The following is a 19,233-nucleotide window of genomic DNA, read 5'->3' as shown; positions in this document are numbered from 1 at the left end:
TAATATGGGTCAAAGGGGGTCATAGGATGACCCCCTTTGATCCATGAAATGACGACATATGTCCCTAGGGGTCCTAAGACACCTAGGGACATATTAGAATTGTCCATATGCGTCAAAGGGGGTCATAGGGTGACATATGTCCCCTTTTGACCCATGAAATGATGACATATGTCCCTAGGGGTCGTAGGACCCTTAGGGACATATTAGAATGGTTAAGATGGGTCAACCTATGACCCCCTTTGACAAATTAAATGACGACATATGTCCCTAGGGGTCCTAGGACCCCTAGGAAAATATTAGAATGGTTAATATGTGTGAAAGGGGTTCATAGGTTGACCTATGACCCCCCACAACTCATTAAATGACGAGATATGTCCCTAGGGGTCCTAGGACCCCTAGTGACATATTAGAATGGTATATATGGGTCAAAAAGGGTCATCGGGTGACCTATGACCCCCTTTGACCCATTAAATGACAACATATGTCCCTAGGGTCTTAGGACCCCTAGGGACATATTAGAATCATTCATATGGGTCAAAGGGGGTAATAAAGTTACCTATGACCCCCTTTGACCCATTAAATGATGACATATGTCCCAGACATATTCAAGTGGTTAATATGTGTGAAAGGGGGTAATAGGTTGACCTATGACCCCCCATGACCCATTAAATGATGAGATATGTCCCTAGGTGTCCTAGGACCCCTAGGGACATACTAGAATGGTTAATATGGGTCAAAGGGGGTCATAGGGTGACCTATGACCCAGTTTGACCCATTAAATGACGACATGTCCCTAGGGGTCCTAGGACCCCTAGGGGCATATTAGAATGCTTAATATGTGTGAAAAGGGAAACCTATGACCCCTTTTGACCCATTAAATGGAGACATATGTGCCTAGGGGTCCTAGGACCCCTAGAGACATATTAGAATGGTTAATATTTGTGAAAGGGGGTCATAGGTTGACCTATGAGCCCCCATGACCCTATGACCCCCCACGACCCATTAAATGATGAGATATGTTCTTAGGGGTCCTAAGACCCCTAGGAAAATATTAGAATGGTATATATGGGTCAAAGGGGGTCATAGGTCCCATTTGACCCATTAAATGATGACATATGTCCCTAGGGGTCCTAGGACCCCTAGGGACATATTCAAATGGTTAATATGTGTGAAAGGGGGTCATAGGTTGACCTATGACCCCCACGACCCATTAAATGAAGAGATATGTCCTTAGGGGTCCTAGGACCCCTAGGGACATATTAGAATGGTTAGTATGGGTCAAAGGGGGTCATAGGGTGACCTATGACCCCCTTTGACCCATGAAATGACGACATATGTCCCTAGGGGTCCTAAGACCCCTAGAGACATATTAGAATGGTTAATATGGGTCAAAGGGGGTCATAGGGTGACCTATGACCCCCTTTGACCCATAAAATGATGATATATGTCTTTAGGGGTTCTAGGACCCCTAGGGAGATATTAGAATGGTTAATATGGTCAAAGAGGGTCATAGGTTGACCTATGACCCCTTTTGATCCTTTAAATGATGAGATATGTCCCTAGGAATCCTAAGACCCCTAGTGACATATTAGAATGGTATATATGGGTCAAAGGAGATCATATGGTGACCTATGACCCCCTTTGACCCATTAAATCATGACATATGTTCCTAGCGGTCTTAGTACCCCTACGAACATATTAGAATTGTTCATATGGGTCAAAGGGGGTCATAGGGTGACCTATGACCCCCTTTGACCCATTAAATGATAACATATTTATATACTATTAATACTATTGTAGCATAATAATAATAATAATAATAATACAAATAAGCACTAAATATTAATACTATTATATCTATAGTAATAATAATAATACTATTATGGCTATAATAATAATATATATAGTAATACTATTATGGCATAGTATTATATATATATATATATATATATATATATATATATACTATTGTAGCATTATAATAATATAAATAAACACTAAATATTAATACTATTATATCTATAGTAATAATAAGAATACTATTATAGGTATAATAATAATATTGATACTATAGATTAATACTAATAAACCAAAGTCGGTTTCCCTTCAATTATTATTCTAATATTAATACTAATATAGCAAAGGTTTTTTTCCCTCCAAATCTCACTGGATAAGATCGGATATCCGATCTGAAATCGGATATCTGATCTGAAATCAGATATCCGATCTTCCCTTGCACTAGTTTCCAACATATCCCTGTCCCTGTAGACCCGACAACATCACTTTTTCTATTCTTTTTTCACGGGTTTTACAAAAAAAGTGCATGTTGGGGCCCAACCAATTGAAAAAAAATTCGAAAATATAACCTTAGGTGTTTGAATCTTTCATCTCAATGGGGAGCAGCAGTCGTCGAAAGGATAAACGCAAAAGGAAGATATCCAATGAAGACATTGCGACATATAGGGAAAGAGACAAAATGAAACACTGAAGAAAAAGACAAGGTATGCTAAATATCAGTCAAGTTGACGATGAATTAGTCAAAGGTGAAATCATAGAGTCAGATAATGAGTATGTACAATTGGGGAATGAAAATGTACCTATTTAAAATGATAATGCTGAAATTAAAAATTTAGAGAATGAAAATTTTGAAGATGAAATGCTACCAAGTCATAATTCAAATTGCATAATTGACCATGTCGAACATGACAATGCACAGGAACCTAATGCACAAGAATGTTACATATCTCCTAATTATAATCGACATCAAGGTTCTAAATCACCAAAATAGATAATTGAAATTGATGAAATGATTATTACTAGTTTGGAAGGGAAAAAATCAGAAAGAACCATTCAGTTATGGGCTTCAAGACTATATCAGATGTTTTTCGGCAACAAGACAGTGGTAGAGCAATGTTAGCTTTTCATGCACTTATTAAAGATGGAAAAGATAAGACCTATGCTTTCCAAATTGAATATTCATGTCAATAAAAAATTGGAAAGAAATGCCATTATTGTGAAGAATCTTTTTAGTGCTCTCAATAGCATTGGAAAAAATAATAGGGAGAAGGATAACAGAGCTTCTCAAAGGGTTATTACAACCTCTTTGGTAAGTCATTATTTGAGAAAGGGTAGATATATGAGACAAGCTTGTATTGATTTGAATCTAAATCATACTACTTTGAGAAGAGCACTTAGTCGACGAGAGAAAATTGATGATCCTCTTCAAAATGAAACATGGGCATTTGGTGGGAGAATTTCATGTTTTGATAAGAAGTTATCCGATGATGTGAAGGAAAAAATTACATAATTTTGGCACTCTAACTCATGAGTATCAGCCAATGCTAAAGACGTGTTAAAGTTGAGATGGCATCAAAGGCCGCACGCCACATCCTAAACACTATTTGGAGGTAAGTCAAACTATGTTGTTCAAACAATTTAGAGAGAGTCATCCAAGTCTTCATATATCACAAAGGGCTTTTAAATCTTTGAAGCCATTTTATTGTGTGCCACTCAAAATTCGAAATACATGTTGTTGCAAATATCATGTTGAGTTTTCTATGCACTATGAACTATTACGCTCCATTCATTCTATTTTGCATAGTAAAGAAATGTTGGAGGATTGTGGTGCTAGTGAGCTTCCAAAATCATCAAGAGACTTGCTAGATCAACTTTTATGTCGTAGAGTTGATGGTTGTTTCTTTTATGGAAATGCTTGCTTAAATGAGAAGTGTTCAGAATGTGGTGGCTTATCCAAGTTTGACACATGTTTCTATGAGGGGTGCGAACAAGATCTTGGAAAGACAATAGTGAACAAAAAAGTATATGAAACGGTGAAATACACATTGAAGAGTGGAGGTGAGAGCTCTAGATGTGAATTGGTTGGAAAAGATATAAGTGTGGCTAGTTTTATTTCAGATTTCAAGGCAAATCTTTTTTACAAGTATGCAAGACATAGTCTTAGGTTTAAGTGGTTGGATGAACAATTTAGAATGTGCAAAGAGACTTTTCCCATTGGCACTATTATATCAGCTATTGATTTTGCTGAGAACTACACATTGCAACCTCAAAATGAGACACAATTTCAGTATTACAACTCTATTTAGATTGCTATTTTTGTTCACATAACATATAGACATGCCCCTAATAGTGTGGAAGATAATCGAAAGATTATTAGAGAGTATCATTTTTATATGAGTGATGATAGATCTCACTCTCATGAGTTTGTGCAACATTGTTTCAAGAATTATTTTGATTTCTTACATGAGCATGCAATTGCTATGGATAGACATATCATTTGGTCAAATAACTGTACAAGTCAATTCAAGAATGCTCACATGTTTTATTGGTTGTGTAGGATGCATGTAGATAGAGGGGTGCCTCATATTTGAATTTTTTTTGAGTCTGGCCATGGAAAAGGGGAACATGATGGAGCAGGGGCATGTGTGAAGAGAGCTCTAGTCAAGAAGCAACTAAAATTTCAGCAGCAGAGCTTCTTGATGCTCATAGCATTATTGATTGGTGTAGTTTAGCATTATCACAGGGGGGGACTCTTGATTTAGTGGTACTCAAGTTCTTTTGGTTGGTTGAGGAAGGGTCTGTAGCTGATAGATTAGATTGTGCTATAGTGATAGACTCATCAAAAATGCATTCATTCTGGAGCTCTAATTATAGTACATGGACCATTTGGACATGACAGCTAGCTTTCTTTTGTCCTAGTTTTTTTCAGTGTGATTGGGATCACTGTGAGTCAAGTGAGTGGGTGGACACATGGGATCCACATTATCTTACTCCATTGTCTATCATATCCTCTATCATAAATGATGACATGGAAAGTTCACTTGAGCATAACCATCTATCAGATCTACTTTAGCCAGGACATGTCTTTGCATTGGTTGCACCACAAGGGAATGATGAGAAATTTGATTATTGGTTAGCACGTTATGTAAGAGGTAAATAAAAACTTGCACAACCAATCATAGATGATGATGGATTCACATATCTTACTGGTTCAGTGGTTTTCGTTGGAACATGGCTGCGGACATACATGCTTAGAAGGAACGGAATTCCTACATTCAAAGACTATCAGAAGCAAAAAATAATTCTCATATATTCACATCTTATTATAGCAACAAATGTAAAGTTGTTGAAGCATCAAGGAAGACCAAAAGTAAAAGAACTTTTTACTATTGCTAATGTTGATCATGAAGCCCTGTTGGAGACCCTAAAACAGAGAGAGGACCCTATTGGAACACTCGACTAGGTATATTTACTTCTTATGTTATTTTCTTCATAATGACTCAATGAACTGATGATTATCTTGTTTAATACAATAACTTACTAATTTTTTTATGATATTGGAATGTAGGTACATCATGAAGAGTTGGGGGGGGGGGGGAGGGTGGGGGGGTGATATTGGGGAGAATTCCTAAGATTTATGATGTATTATGACGTAAAATGTGAGCTTTTTTTGTATATGGTTTTTGTAATAATGAAAAAGACAGGTTAAATTAGTTGCACATTCTAATTTGTATTTTGGTAGGTTCTTTGTAAGGAATTATAAGAGGAAGATATTGAACAAGTTCTTGCAAATCATATTTGCATGTGATATAAGGCTATAAGGACAATTTTAAGAGTATTTATAACTATATGAAAGATGCTTGCAGATATCTTATTATAAATTTGGTTTTTTCCTTATTTGACATAAAGTTGACATTATGATTATTAAAACTATTTTTATCAAACTAATCAAATAAGAAAAATCTAGAAAGTATGGATGAACAATTAGAATACTTGATTTCTTCCATTTTGCAACCAATGATGGCATTTGAAAGCATAAAGAGTCATAATATTGTATAATGTTTTGAAAGACTTTCATATTGAAAAGTTGTAAAGGACCATGAGATTTGAACTTCAGTAATGTCTAAGTTTGCATAGGGTAAGTGAGTCATTACATAGGTCCTAATAAGGTCTCATAATAATCTCAATTCATTTCATAAGTTGAAACATTCAATAAGTCACTTAAAATTTAGCTTATTGCTTTAGAAAATTCAACTCTTGAATGTAACAGCTACATGAGCATTTTGGAAGGAAACTCTATAGTTTAAATTTTATGAAATACAAGGAACACTAGTGCAAAGCACCTAGTCATTTTTTTTTTCCTGATGTAATATGGTCTAGGGATAGTTCTGATGATCTCCCTGTGACCATCCACATTTGTAATGGACACAAGACCCCATGGTGCAACTATAAGCCTTGGCCATCAAGTGGTCCAATAAAGTGGATTTTTGGTAAATTCCATGTTTTTTAGGTAAGTCTAGATGTTTAGAACATTATTAGGGTCCCTAGGAGTTTGTAGAGTCTATTTGCAATAAAACTTGTCTTAGCGCAAAAATTGCTTGCAATTTTCTTGACAACTTTTCGAAATCTAACTCCTAACAGCTAGAACTGTTTGAATCGTTAGTGCCATTAGCTCTAGGTGGGTGGGTGAACCCTAGTGACACCCTTGTTCCAACTACGGAGACCCTCTATCATGCGTGGCCACCTTGTACTGAGGAATCACCAAGGTTCTCTAAGTGCATTTTGAGGTCGATCTTCTGAGGGTCATAACTTGGAGTTCGTGAGGGCTATCAATGAACTGTCAAATGCTACAGGACAGTGATGTTGAGGCCTAAAATAACCTATCTCATTTTTGAGAGATCACATTTCGTTTGGATTCGGCATAGTGATCTCACTCGATGCCAAAACTCGCAGTGTGCCTCAGTTCATAGGTGCACCACAGCGTAACTTTGAAACCGCTGATCGTGGCATTGAATTGTCAGTGCCATTAGCTCTGAATGGTTAGGTGAACCCTAGTCACACCCTTGTTCTAGCCATGGAGACCATCCATCATTTGTGGCCACCCTGTATTGAGGAGTCCCCAAGGTGCTCTAAGTGCATTTCGAGGTCGATCTTTTGAGGGTCATAACTCGAAGCTCATGAGGGTTATCGATGAACTATTAAATGCTACAAGATAGTTATGTTGAGGCCTAAAATAGCTTATCTCATTTTTGAGAGATCAATTTCCATTTGGATTCGGCACAGTGATCTTGCTCGATGCCAAAACTCGCAATGTGCCTTAGTTCATAGGTGCACCACAACGTAACTTTGAAACCGCTGATTGTGGTTTCAAATCGTCAGTACCATTAGCTCTGAATGGGCAGGTGAACCCTAGTCACACCCTTGTTCCAGCCATGGAGACCATCCATCATTTGCGGCCACCCCATACCGAGGAGTCTCCAAGGTGCTCTAAGTGCATTTCGAGGTCGATCTTTCGAGGGTCATAACATGAAGCTCGTGAGGGCTATTGATGAAATATCAAATGCTATAGGATGATGATGTTGAGGCCTAAAATAACCTATCTCATTTCTGAGAGATCACATTCCATTTGGATTCGGCACAGCGATCTCGCTCGATGCCAAAACTCGTAGTGTGCCTCAGTTCATAGGTGCACCACAACGAAACTTTGAAACCACTAATCATGGCATCAAATGGTTAGTGCCATTAGCTCCGGATGGGCGAGTAAACCCTAGTCACACCCTTGTTCTGGCCATGAAGACCATCCATCATTTGCGGCCACCCCATACCGAGGAGTCCCCAAGGTGCTCTAAGTGCATTTTGAGGTCGATCTTTTGAGGGTCATAACTCGAAGCTCGTGAGGGCTATCGATGAACTGTCAAATACTAAAAGACGGTGATGTTGAGGCCTAAAATAACCTATCTCATTTTTGAGAGATCACATTCCATTTGAATTCGGCACAACAATCTCGCTCGATGCCAAAACTCGCAGTGTGCCTCAGTTCATAGGTGCACCACAGCGTAACTTTGAAACTGCTGATCGTGGCATCAAATTGTCAGCGCCATTAGCTCTAGATGGGTGAGTGAACCCTAGTCACACCCTTGTTTTGGCCACAGAGACCATCCATCATTTGCGGCCACCCCATATCGAGGAGTCCCCAAGGTGCTCTAAGTGCATTTCTAGGTTGATCTTTCGAGGGTCATAACTCAAAGCTCGTGAGGGCTATCGATGAACTATCAAATGTTGTGGGATGGTGATGTTGAGGCCTAAAATAACCTATCTCATTTTTGAGAGATCACATTTTGTTTGGATTCGGTACAGCGATCTCGCTCGATGCCAAAACTCGCAGTGTGCCTCAGTTCATAGGTGCACCACTGCGTAACTTTGAAACCACTGATCATGGCATCAAATTATCAGTGCCATTAGCTCTGGATGAGTGGGTGAACCCTAGTCACACCCTTGTTCCGGCCATGGTGACCATCCATCATTTGCGGCCACCCCGTATTAAGGAGTCTACAAGGTGCTCTAAGTGCATTTCGAGGTTGATCTTTCGAGGCTCATAACTCAAAGCTCGTGAGGGCTATTGATGAACTGTCAAATGCTACAAGATGGTGATACTAAGGCCTAAAATAGCCTATCTCATTTTTGAGAGATCACATTTTGTTTGGATTCGACACAACAATCTCGCTCGATGCCAAAACTCGCAGTGTGCCTTAGTTCATAGGTGCACCACAACGTAACTTTGAAACCACTGATCTTGGCATTAAATCGTCAGTGCCATTAGCTCCAGATGGGTGGGTGATCCCTAGTCACACCCTTGTTCTGACCACAGAGACCATCCATCATTTGCGGCCACCCCGTACCGAGGAGTCTCCGAGGTGTTCTTAGTGCATTTCGAGGTTGATATTTTGAGGGTCATAACCCAGAGCTCATGAGGGCTATCAATGAACTGTTAGAGGAGACAAGTTTGTAAGAAGTAGTGGCTTAGTGTTTTATCTCAAATAAGTTAGTGGGAAGGCTTTATTAGAGGGTCTTGGCCAAACTAGTGGGGTGTCTACCCACTCTCTAATTGTAGAGATAGTTAGGTTTTGGAGGGAGATTAGGGGAGCTCTACTACAACTATCCTTACCCTAGCTTGAACCAAGGTTGGTATCTCAAACTTTCTTCTTTTCCATTTCTTTCTTTTAGCATGGTTAAGCAAATATGCAAGTGTGGAGTTTATCAATGGAGTATGCATTGCATTGCATTGTGGAGTAGCATTCATGTGAGTGCTTGAATGGTGTTCATTCCATGTAGATTAGTGTGACACCATTGTGCATCTTGTTGTATTGTGTAGAGTATTGTGAGTATGAGGTTTTGATTTCCTCTACTTCCTTGTTGTATTATGGGTGTTGTATTATCCATTGTATGCCATAATCATTCATATCTTGCTAGGGGTGATAAGGAAAGTGTGGTATAGAAAGGAAGTTTGAGGAGTTAAAATTGATGGTAGTGGGTTTGGAGGAGGAAATGTGGAGGCTCCGAGAGGGCATTAAATTGTTGATTTATGATAGCCCCGAGAGGGCATGAAATTTTCTGAATTATGAAAGCCCCAAGAGGGCATGAAAATTGTTTATTGCAGATATGGTTTGGTATGGCAAGTCTCCATTTTAGAACACACCTTCACTCTATGTTTATGGTTCCATCTATGAAGCCATTGTGAAATAGCCTTGGGGGGAATTGTTCAAGTTTGAAATGTAATGTTTATGCATTGAAAGATTGTATGTGTATCCCAGTTTGACCCTTGTTCCCTAGCATGGGGGTGGTCTCTTTGAGGCCTATGGTTGGGTGGAAAGCACCCATGGTCCTTGTTATTTTGTTGTGTTGCATATGCAGATTTGTGTCCAAGGGAGCAATGGAAATGGTTTGGAATGATCATCTTGCAGATTGATGTTGGATGAGAAAACTTGACATTGTGCCCTCATTTGTGAAGGAGGATTCACCAGCTTGTTCACGTTCTCAACGATCATGTTTGACAATGTTCATGCTACTCATTGTCCATATCTTTCAATGTTCATGTTCCTTATGATTTTGAAAAGTCCCTTATGTTGCCCCATTGTGATGGAAGGAGATTGTATCATTGTTACCTAATGTACGTGTAGAGGAAATGATTGATAAGGTTGTATATGCATGTTTCATTTGGAGTTTATATTGTTATGAAAGCATTGGTATGAGTCGCAGATTTACTTTGACATCATTTTTATCAATTGAAAATGTGAAAGAAATTTTTCTCCTTGTGGTATTGTAAATGACTAGTTGATAATAACAATCTATAGATGTTATGTGATACCATTGATTGTATAAATTTAAAACTTAGTAGATTGCTTACAATCTTGTTGTGCACTCAATAATTTGGAAGGAAAATTTTATGTTCATATCACATGCACTCAATAAAAGCCAAGATTGATCTTGACTGCCCTTCTAGAGTAGTCCCAACATTTCCTAAGTCATCATAATGCAAAAAGTTTTCTCTACTCCCCAAGGCATATTGTTAAATCTGACATTCATTATGACATGTCATGTCAAAACTTTTATCCTTGATCTTGCCTCCTTGAAAAGGGGTTTCATCCCCATTAATATACTTGGGTGCATAGGAGAAAGGGTTTATGTCACATCCTTGTCTTATGCACTAGTCGTCCCCTCCTTGCAGCAGTGGTCACATGTTCCCAAGCATAGGTAGTCGACTTGAAATTTCTTGCAGCAGTGGTCACATGTTCCCAAGCATAGGTAGTCGACTTGAAATTAAGGGAGAGTGGGATAGCAATCCCAAGGGATTTGTACTTAGGAGAATGTCAAGTTGACATTTAATATGACTTGTTCACATTAGGATTGCTGATTGGAGGGATGGGAAAAAGATGTCCTAAGGCTTGGATTAGTCAAAATTTTGCACATGACCCACATGGGACCTTGTGGGGACCACATGTAGGAAGAAATGTGGCCTTGGTAAGAGTTAGGGAATGATGAGGATTTAAGATAGATAGGAGATTCACCATTTAGATTTGTTTATATTTTTATCAGATAATTATTTAATCATTTCAAGTCTTGAGTAGAGGATAATGACACTTAGTGTATTTGAGCTTAGTTTAAGGGTAATGTTTATATCAAGGGGCTCATTTAGAAACATGTAACAATTAAACCATATGGTAATGGAAAAGCTCAATATAGGAAAATAAATTAAATGAAATAAATAAGTTTACGAGAATGCATATATAATTGAACATGATGTTAAGTACGGAGGGTTTAATTAAATTAGTGTTAAGACTATAAATTAGGATAGTTGGATGTAGATATAATAGGGTTAATATGAAGTAAGTTGTCAGGATGATGGGATTGGAGAATCAAGGATAAGGATGGATGGTGGATTAAAATAATAACTCAAATCTAGTTTTATCTAGTCAATAAAGCACATTGATAGATAAGAGTTACTAGATAGAATTGAATGCATGACAAACCTGTGTAGATGTTGGATTTAATGTCAAGTGAATTTTATATTTGTCTTGAGGGAATGTTAGTTAGATAATGAATTTTGTGGATTCGATTGAAGATATTAGTAGAATATTAAAGTCGATAGAATATATATACCAATTTGAAAATGTAGAGTAGGAATAAAGCATTAGTTAGCTAGTATGTAATAAGGGTCAATAGGCATGTCATTAGAGGTAGCTCATCAGCTCATGTACCCTATCTATAATTAATGATGATATGATTCATGTACACCACATTTTACTACGTTAGTTGCATGAAATGAATAATACATATATGTCAGAACGATAAGGTATGTTATATACAAACGTTATTTATACGCTTGCACCTAATCCTTGCATAAAAAATTCATCTAACAAATTTAAATTGACACACTCAATATGATGATGTAGTAGGATGTGTTTAAATACTAATCGTGAATTATTATTGAGTTAAGTACTTTGAATTGGCCCTTAGACTTACTAAGAGTTTGTCATTTTATGTGCTTACTAATTCGTACTATGAAACTACTTTGAATATTAACATGCTTTGATAATAATAATATTGATAGTGAGAAAGTAAGCTTATGGTGAATAATTAGATGTAATAATGTAAAAGGTAAATATAATAGTATAGTAATTATAGTAATTAAAATAGTAAATGTAAAAGCATGGCAATGTAGCTAGATTAGTTAGTAGTTGATGAGCTAGATAGTTAGTAATTGTCTTTTGTTAGAGTGAGTTTAATTTATGTATTGAAATAGTAATTTTTGTGTTTAGGAAACTGTAGTGAGTGCTAGTTTGGTGAGGAAGCAATGTTGATAGAATGCATAAGGATGACTAAATAGAGTAAAGAGGGAGAAAATGACTCAGTATTGGTCCAATCTTCAAGAGGACCTGTAACTAGTAAGATATGGATGCAAGCACATGATACACGTTTGGCACATAAAACAAATTGTTTATTCCATAAGTTGTGTATAGTATGCGTTGAATGATGGATACTATCAATACAAGTGGCCCCTTCTCCATCATGTAGACTTTGAAGGTACCTTTGGGGAATATCTTTTCTAATTTCCAATGGTTAGATCCGATATAGTGTGGTAGATAAGTGTACATTTTCTTATTTGACTAAGGGTGCTCATGTGATGAGTACTAAATCTAAATTCTCTAGATACGTGTGTTTAATCAATTAAGATATACTACACTTCCACACCATATAGTAATTGTCACATTAATATATATTGTAATGATTAATGAATGTGTGTACATTGGTAATGAGGATAATAAGTAATTATGATCCCCTTCCCTTACATGCTAGAATCACGACCTAGTCCATATGATACAATCGACAGACCTTAATAGAATATTAGTACCAGAGGCTTGTTAGGATATGAATTACCTCACTAATTTATGAGTGTTGTATCTTGAACTTGCTCTTTTGACTCATGATGCTAACTTGAACTAGACTGTCATCCAATCTATTTGAAAACCACCTGTGATTAAAATGTTACAACTGGATGACACTATCCACATGAGTCTTGAACTCCTATTCAATGATAACCTTGTTTTACAATATGTAATTTCTTATGCAACTTCATAAGCTACAAAAAAAAATTGTTGTGTTTTTACTAGTAAAATTTAGGGCATGACACATGATCCACGATAAATTGAACAATACTAGATACTAAATTAATATGTATATCATTGTGCACATAAATGACAAAAAAATATATCAAAATACATGTATCCATAGAAAAAATTTTACACAAATATATATCAAAGATCATGTATCCGTAGAAAAAGTACTCAAATATATATCAAAATACATAGATCCATATACAAAATGTGGCTGATCATGCCATTAGAATGTGTATAATATAAATGTTTTTGTATACAATGTGGCATATGCCATCTCAAAATGTCTCATGATGCATCCTACGACAACTATACTATCCTAGGGTGCTGGTGGATGATCAAAATGCAGCCTCTTCGCTGCACTAGGTGGATCGGATGCCTCCTACATAAACAAAAAAGGAAAACCCAAAGTTAGACTACTAAATTTATATGATTCTATGTATCTAACATTGAATTACTCAAATGCATAATGATCTTTTTTGTAATGGAGATTAATACTATCAAAATTTCATAATAAATACCTCTCTCATCAACCTCCTGCACTGGTTAGGAGTCCTCTAGTATGCCCTTGGCAATGCTGGTACCTCTCTGATTGTGGGTTGTATATGTTCAAATACCTTTGTCAAATGAATCTACAATTTAAACTATAACATTATAATTCATAGCATGCTAAATTTATAACATATTTAATCATGAATTCAAACTACAACTTACTATTGTAGGCTCCTCCTCAGGAGTGAGTGGCCACGTCATCAAATCTACATAACTCTCCCGTCGGACCTCCTGTGCACTAGGAGTCTCCTATGAGATACAAAATAGTAGTTGTTAATATCACGGAAATCATTTTTGAATTTATTTATGAAGATAAGGATAATAAAAAATAAATGATACTTATACATACAATGGGGCTCTCAGTGTGAATGGAAATCCCTGATGGTCTACGATGCGAAATCTATATAGGCTCATCACCAGTAGCGACGCCCTATATACAATAAAGAATGTAATTAAATGGGATTACCAAAAACATTTTACAAGAATGCATTGATATTTAATCAAATAGAAAGCGCCTAATTACCTTTCTTTTGTCAGTGCATGTTGGCTCACCCTCCGCACTTTGTCCCTCTGGGACAGGTGCTACCTACAAGATAAAAGAAAGATTAGCAACCATATATGCTACAATATCAAATAGAAAAAAAAAATGCGAACACAACATAATGTACCATAGATGTCTCAAGGCCAAATGAAATGGCCGAGAGTGTGGCATCATCAATCTGTTTGAGCTCCTCCTCAGTCATCAACTAAAAATGAATGAAGATCACATACATATAAAAGTCAATATGGCTTAAAAATTAAAATTACTCTATTATAAAAATTAACTTTGAATCACATGTGTTATAACAAAAAAATATATACATGTACCGACACCAAAGGAGTCCATGCCTCTGCATTCTCCTGCTCTCTCGCATCAGGGTCTGTAGCCTCTGCATGTGTGTCTGGTGTATCCTCGTCTAATACAAAATGATACTCAAGAAGATCATCTATGGGACCCAAGCAAATATTCTTGCACATAATGCAAGTGTGAGGCACACAAACATGTGATGAGCTAGCTGATGATGAACTGACACCAGCATCATCAACATGAGGAGGCAGGATTGACCTAGCCTGAGATATCATTAGGCTACTCAGCCTATGAATGGCTATGATAGTCTGAGAGCTAGCCTCTATCATAATAACTGGATGCTGCACTCAAGGAGGAGGGAAGATATCAGTGGGGGGAACAAAAGTGTTAGCTTTCTTCCACTGGGAAGAGGGTCTATCCTGAGTAGCTCCTAGTCCTAAGCCCATGTTGGGCTTCATGCTCCAATAGTTCACTTTAAGTTTCAATCCAAATTCAACATATAATTTTCTAAGGAAATAAAATGGTATGTCTAAATTTCCATGTGGAGGGATATGAAAGATCATCCACCAACGATCCCAAAACTTTGCACGTATGGCGTCATTTGTGCACAATTTAATCGATAGTTTGGATTTTTTTGGGTCAACTAGTAAACCCGCTTTTGGGTTCACAAAAAGGCTAGCCAAATTGTCTTTGCTTATGTTGAGGGCCGCAACTTCATCATAATCCAAACCATCATCAAACATCTTGTGCATTTGATCATGCCAACGAAGAGCAACATTTTGTTAGTTTGTAAGGGTTTCAATGTTATCCACTATGGTGTTTAACGTGGATAACATAGGAGCCAATGCGCGTACATTATTATATATTCTATGCAAACCTCTCAACTCGGTGAGATTTTCATTTATCAAATCCTCGATTCAAGGAGGGTTTTAAGAGGGTAAAGGATCATTTGGTGGACGATTTTGTGGGGGTACTGGATCATTTGGTATATTATTCCCTACCTCAGTGTCATCATTCTGATCAGCCATTCCTATTGAATTGCAAAACGTAATATATATTTAAAAAAACCTTAATTTTAACAAATTTTTTCAAAAAAACCCTAGATTCAACTAAAACAAACAAAGCCATGCTAAAATATATCAAATTTATATTACAAAAAACAAAATCATGCTAAAATCTATCAAATTTAGATTACAAATTAGTTTTTAAAAAAAAAACCATACCTCAATATCCGATATCCGATTTTATAACTGATATCCGGTTGCGCGTCGATACTGGCCCCCAAAATGTGAGAAATAAGGGCTCGCAGGTCTGTTCTTTTTTTAAATGTAATGCCACAGGTATCGAATATCTGATATATTATCAGATATCCGATATTGAATCGGATATCCAATCACCCGTTATATTTTATATATAAGATATATAACATATAGCTTTAAAATATTATATTATATTATTATATTATTATAATATAATATTATTATTATATTATATTATATATATTACATTACATTACAATATATTATAATATTAAATATTATATTATTATAATATAATACATTATAATATAATATTATTATTATAGTATAATATTATACGATTATAATATAATAATATTATTATTATTATATTATAGTATTATTATTATTATATTATATTATATTAGATATTTAATAACAATATTATATTATAATGTATTATACTATTATAATATAATGTTTTTATATTATTATAATATAATTATAATAATGCCATGAATATCAGATATCCGATAAGGCTCAGCCTTTCCTTCCAGGCTTGGTACCTAGATAGGTGGAAAAAAGTCAGAGTGGATTTTGAAGCACTTTTAGACGTGTTCAAACTCTATTTTTTTCACATTGCCACTTTTTGGCACACCATGATCCTGCACATACACTATATTTGCATTCTACACTAAAGTTTCATGAATACACTTTCACACCATGTACAAATTGGTGCCCACTATGGGGCTTGAACTAAAAGCCTCTCTTTTGTCAATTTTTTCAATCTAATCTTTCATTTCTAATCTAGATCTATGTTTCTTACTATTCTCTCACGTAGATCTAATTGAATGCAAGTTCTATAGTGTTTGGAAGGCCTCATATTAGCAAGAAACAACATCCCAAAGTCTTCCCCGAACACAAAAGGGTAGGATCTGAATCTTTTGACGCTTCTGAGCTCTATTTTAACACTTCCAAGAGATATTTTGATGCTTTTGAACTTTGTTTTAATGCATTTGATCTTTTTGAAGTGCATTTAAATTATTTTGTAATGCATTTACATATTTCTATAGGGCTTTTGAAGTTTTCTGTGACACATTTACATTTTCCTATAATGCATTTGATGATTTCTAAAGTGCATATAAAGTGTCTTACAACACATCTGATTTTATTACAGTGCATTTGTTAGATTAAATAATGCATATAAGGCTTTCTGTAATGCATATGAGTATTTATGTTGGGCATCTGGTAAAATTTACAATTTCCTGAATCTAACATCCAAATCCGAATCTCATTTTCTTACAAGTCCCTTCTGAATTAACGAAAAGCTTCCAGATTGTAGACAATATGCGATAGGAATGAAGACCCTCCTAAAAGTGCCTAGCCTTTGCTAGCTCTTAATCAAGCAAGAGGACCTTAGCTCTTGTCAATACAAAGTGTGACATTTCAAAGTTCCAAACATAGTTTAATAGAAGAGTTCAATCTTGCTAATCCAAAACAAAAGTAGGCCTATGCTCTCAACTCCTTCGAGTTGATCAGAATACCCAACCATCTGTAAAGATTGGTTACAATTGAACAAGGAAAAGAATCCACACATAGCGTAACTAGGAGCCTCTCTATCTTTAGTAGTATAAGGGCTAGTGATTAAACCTTTGTGTCTGTTGTGTTTGGGGAGCCAAAAATAGTAGGGATATGCTCTCACTCTCCTCAAGTGATCAGATTCCCAAACCTGTTTTTGACTTCCATTTCTTGTTTTTCACTGGGTAGGATTATGTAGCCATAAAAAGGCTACCTCTCGAGTTGCCTTAGCAGGGCCAGTGAGAGGGATTGCCTCCCAATTTTGTATTGCTAATCGAATGCAAGCCACTCGTGTTCAAAATATAGCCTTCCTCGAGTAGTCCCATAAGGGATTGCACCAAACCTCCTTAGCATTGGTTGGAAGTTCTTTGTGACAATAAAAGTAAATCTTAACATAGTTGGTTAAACACTAAGACCCACTAGTCACAGTCTTTAAATAAGCTTGTTAGGAAGCCATTTTCTTCCATTTACTAGGTGCATGTAGTTTTACATTCTGTTTTGATCTGCTATCGTCCTTAGAAGTGCTTTAAACTTAATAACAAACACATTTTTTTAAGTAGATTTAATATAAATAATTACAATTTTGATTAAAATAGGTCACATTTATTGAAGTTATATTTCTTTTTTAAATTAGTAATCAATTTTGACTAGATTGATAATATGATTTTCAATTAATATATTTAATGCATTAATTAAATGTTATTTATATATTTAATGAGTGTATTATAAATGTCTTATGTATTAAAATGATATAATATTTATTTATTTTGCATGATTTGCTTTCTCTTATTGCTCTAGAGATAATCAAAGTTGCATGAACATGGATGCAAATATGATATCAGATCCAGATACAATTATTTTTGAAAAACCTCTACTAAGGATACAATTGGATATGGCTATCATAAAAATGCACACACACATATTGATCCTAAGTTATGAGAATAGATTTTCATTACTTTATAAGCAACATACACACAATTCCCACATACATAAGTTGATTTTACAATAAAAAATTATACAAACGAGAATCTTTAATTAAATTAACAATAATATTATTTAAATATAAATTACCATAAAATACAATAAACTTTAAAAAATTAGAAAAGAAAAATAACTATATGTAGTGAGAAAATTGAAATTAAAATTGAAATGCTAAATTGACGATTCAAGGTTGGTGTCAATATGAAAACTATAATCCTACCACAATTGTTTCTCTTATTATATTCAATGCAAATTATATTAAATAAAAGAGATTGTTTTATATCATAAATGTGACCTATTTTTTTAGTTTATTGGTTCTTGTTGACGGTAGGATACTAACGCATTGGTTAGATGCAAATAACTTTTTCATCTAACCAATAGTAGATAAATATTTTTTAGCTTATAAACAAATTTGTAATGTTCAGACATTTATCTATGATTTTAAAATATGAAAAAAGCTGAATTTGATAAGTATTTATTAGTTAATTATCAATGAAGATTATTGTAAAGTGCTAATTGACATACTGATTGAAAAATAGCTATAACTTTCAAAAGGTATAACATTTTTTAAATCTAAAAGTTGTGTCACATTCTATGCTTCGCCTACTATAAGAAAAAATAAATTTAAATTAAATTTGGTAAAATTTTCTATTAGTTAAGGTGGTCAGACACGAGACTTTTTTTTTTTCGAAAAATTTTTGGTAGAAAATTCATATTTAATTATTTATTTGAAATAAAAATAGCGAAAAATATGTATCACATCTGGGCATGAGTCTACTTTTCATATCTATAATTATATTAAAAAAATATTATCATTTGATTTTGATTAAGGTGGTCAGACATACACCTACTTTTTATTTTCGCTCTAAAATTTTCGTAGTACTACATTAAAATTTAAACTTTTGACCAATCAATTATTTTTTTCTCCTGATAAGGCCTAGTAGTTTAGAAACTACATTCAATTTTTTATAGATTATTTTCTTACAACTTTTTGATATAAAGTCCATAACCACTTCAAAATTATGTGTCAAGTTGACATAAACCTGATTTGTTGATTTTTCACTGCCAC

This window comes from Cupressus sempervirens, chromosome 7 (assembly GCF_028749045.1).
Source record: "Cupressus sempervirens isolate cs-2001-9-10 chromosome 7, ASM2874904v1, whole genome shotgun sequence".
NCBI classification, from domain to species: domain Eukaryota; kingdom Viridiplantae; phylum Streptophyta; class Pinopsida; order Cupressales; family Cupressaceae; genus Cupressus; species Cupressus sempervirens.
Note: the sequence above shows the minus strand (reverse complement) of the source record.